General features: G+C 43.3%; 1 long non-coding RNA gene across 1 annotated transcript; it reads right to left on the reverse strand.

Moving 5' to 3' along the window:
• Positions 1 to 330: 330 nt before the first annotated feature.
• LOC116972862 lies at positions 331 to 716 on the reverse strand. Its single transcript, XR_004411932.1, has 2 exons — positions 539 to 716; positions 331 to 433 (listed from the first exon to the last, which is right to left on the reverse strand). It is a non-coding gene; the product is annotated as an uncharacterized LOC116972862 (long non-coding RNA).
• Positions 717 to 3,216: the final 2,500 nt, after the last annotated feature.

A 3,216-nucleotide genomic window follows, 5' to 3' on the forward strand; every position in this document is an offset into this window, starting at 1 on the left:
CTACCGAAATGGAAAAGATGTCGGCGATTCTGCGTCTGGTTTCGGAGTTGCAGTGAATCAAAGGAAGAAATGCAGCCAGCAGCCGTCCATGTAAATGGATCCATTCCGATTGGACATCTGCGAGCATTGAGCATTGTGATTGGACATCTGTGAGCATTGGGCATTGTGACATCACACGATGGAAACGAATCAAAAGGAAGAAAGGCAGCCGGACGGACGGCAGGCGACAGGCACACAGTTTTATATATTAGATAGATAGAGTTATTTTCTTGAATCTCATTAACATAACTCATGAATAAGTTGATGTCCATATGCGGATGTAAATCTTTATTTTTTAAATTCAATCCCACAGAAGACAATTGTTTACCTGTTCAGCACGGAATTGTGGCTGTGCGCCCATTGCACGCGGCACTCCATATGTCCTATCTGTATACTTTCGAATCACAGAGTGATGTATTAGTCAATGCATTAAAAAAAGACAGATTATGAATTAAGTTTGTGAGAACACAGATTAAAGCGCTCATATATTTGTTAATACCTGGTCATAGAAGTGAGGCGGGCGAGGCTGAGGAACCAGTGGACGCTGTGCCTCAGGTGCACATGCTTCCATTAACTGCACAGACAACACCACACATTAAAACTATGTTGCTTTATGATGTGAGAAATAAAGATTTTTAACAGAAACGCTGAATGAAGGGAAGAAGATTAAGAATAGATTTATACCTTTTTATTTCGCGTAGTGATTGCCCCATTGATCATATTCCAAACAAAATCCCAATCTCCTTCATTGATTCCTTCTTCCATCATAGTATGTGTGTTGCCAGCTGACCCTGTTCTGGTCCCAAGTGCGGTGACCTTTCCATAGATGGTCCTCTGATTCGTGAACCATTGCATGAGTTGGTCATCTGCATTAAAGTAGAGTGGTGGAATTAAATAGATCTTCTAGCATTGGATGTCTTCCGTTATATTAAAAGTTCTGGACAGTAAATAGAGGCCTGTTTAAGAGCCTGCCCTCCACATTTAATGTGGTATTTCTTGTGCTTCTTGGATACCTGAGCACAAGTTTGTAAATACAGATAGCCTTTTTTAAGACAAGCATTACAAGTGAAAATTGCCTGCCCTCATGCATAATTTATTTTATGGCTCTTGGAGACATGATTCCCACTTCAAACACAGAGCGTGTAAAAGCTGTCTGCGACTTTTTTACTTTGCAGCTGCAGGGCACAGACACACTTATAAGAGAAGTTTAAGTTAACTGCAAAAACAGCACTTTTACATCAATAGCAATGTATGTTTTTAAATCATGGATAACATTAAATGGTTTTCCTGTTGATGTACTAATGTCTCATTATATATACTCACATGAGCACCCGGGATACTCCGCAGCCTTCGTCTCCAGCAGGTTCCGTTTTTTCTCCCTAATTCTGTAATCCTCTCTGGATTTATCGTAAAGAATTTCGTTGAATTGGTACCATTCTACAAGTTCCCCCTCTTGTTCCCTGGTGAAGTTATATGGCCTTACCTTCTGCCATCTTCCCTTTATATACGCGTCTGTTGAGGCTATTCCTACAACGGCTACTGGGGAGGCAATCTGAAATCCACATTGCTCACCCTCTCCCTGCTCCAAGGAGCCCACAGGCAGTGTTATCTGTGGCATCTCCTGTTGCCTCTCCACCTGTCTCTCTTGCTGCGTCTCCTCCTCATTCTCCTGCATGGCAAAAACCTTTCTGACATGCTTTACCCCCTTTCTTTGACCTTTTCTGGGAGCCATCTCTGCAAATGTTCCAGTGAAAAAGATTCTCCAACAATGACAATGAGGTGGGACGTCCTCGATGGACACATGTTCCATTGGCGATATTGAGACTACCTTTTTTACTCACCTTCTGTCCCCTCTGTCCAGCTTCCGGGTTCACTGTTCACAGGAGTTCCCACGGTAAACGCAAGAGTTATTACGGATATCGCACTGGCCACTACGTCCATATAATGTTTCAATGTTCAACCACAAGTGTACAAGTCACTCTTGGAGAAATTCAAGCTTGCTGTTCTCCCGAGTCGACAACTTAGTCCAGTATGCCAACTTGGTCAGCATGGACAAGTTGGGCAAAAGGGCCTGTTTCTATGCTGTATTGCTCTTTGAGTTATCCATTTGGGTGCATATCTTGAGGAGGAACAGATTATGAAAGTGCAAAACTCCAAGATTACAAAGAAAAAGCTCTGAACTGTCACCGGTATTCAAAGATTATTTATGGCAGTCTTAGAACCCTCATCAGTTTTCTTGATAGTCCATGACTAAGAAATGCCAAGGGAGACAGAACGTTGGTGGCTGCAAATGTATATTTCCTTCATATTTCAATTTAAAATTGAGATCAATGTTCAGGTCAGTGCAGTTGTTTTGTTCTGTTGAAAATATTCTGTCTGCAGGAGTTTACTTTAGTTAGTTTAGAGATACAGTATGGAAAGAGGCCCTATTGCGACCAAATCCACCCCGACCATCGCTCACCCATTCACAATATTTCTATGTTGTCCCACATTCTCATACACTCCCTACACACTAGGGGTAATTTTACAGAGACCAATTAACCTACAAACCTGCACGTCCTTTATGGTGTAGGCGGAAACCGGAGCACCCGGAGGAAACCCACGAGGTCACAAGGAGAACATGCAAAGTCCACAAAGACAGCATTAGAGGTCAGGATCAAATCTGGGTCTCCGGTGTTGCAAGGCAGCAGCGTTATCAACCGTGCCACTGTGAGTTTGTAATGGTCATTGGTTGGTAACTTACCTCCCGAGATGAAAACAGTCAAGAAAGGGAGAGTGTTAGGGACAAGCCATGGGAAAACGAGGACATTGAGGAACTTGGCAGCAAAGGGAACAAAACATTCAAATGCGGTGATGGAACAAAAAGATGCCTTCTGTCCAGAGATGCTGCCAGTCCTGCTGAGTTACTCCAACAGTTTGCGTCTATCCATGATTAAATGGGGTGGCCATTCATATTGTGCTGCTGGAGGTGAAATTCTTAACCGGTGGAAGACAGAGAACAGTGAAAGCTGTCATCAAGAATGATTTTTCAGCGGCACTGTGGCATAGCGGTACAATCATACAATGTGGAAACACAGGCCCTTGGGCCCACACCGACCAAAATGTCCCATCTACACTAGTCCCACCTGCCTGCTTTCGGCCCATATCCCTCTAAACCTGTCCTATTCATGTACCTGC

The sequence above is a fragment of the Amblyraja radiata genome, chromosome 5 (assembly GCF_010909765.2).
Source record: "Amblyraja radiata isolate CabotCenter1 chromosome 5, sAmbRad1.1.pri, whole genome shotgun sequence".
In the NCBI taxonomy this organism is placed as follows: Eukaryota; Metazoa; Chordata; class Chondrichthyes; order Rajiformes; family Rajidae; genus Amblyraja; species Amblyraja radiata.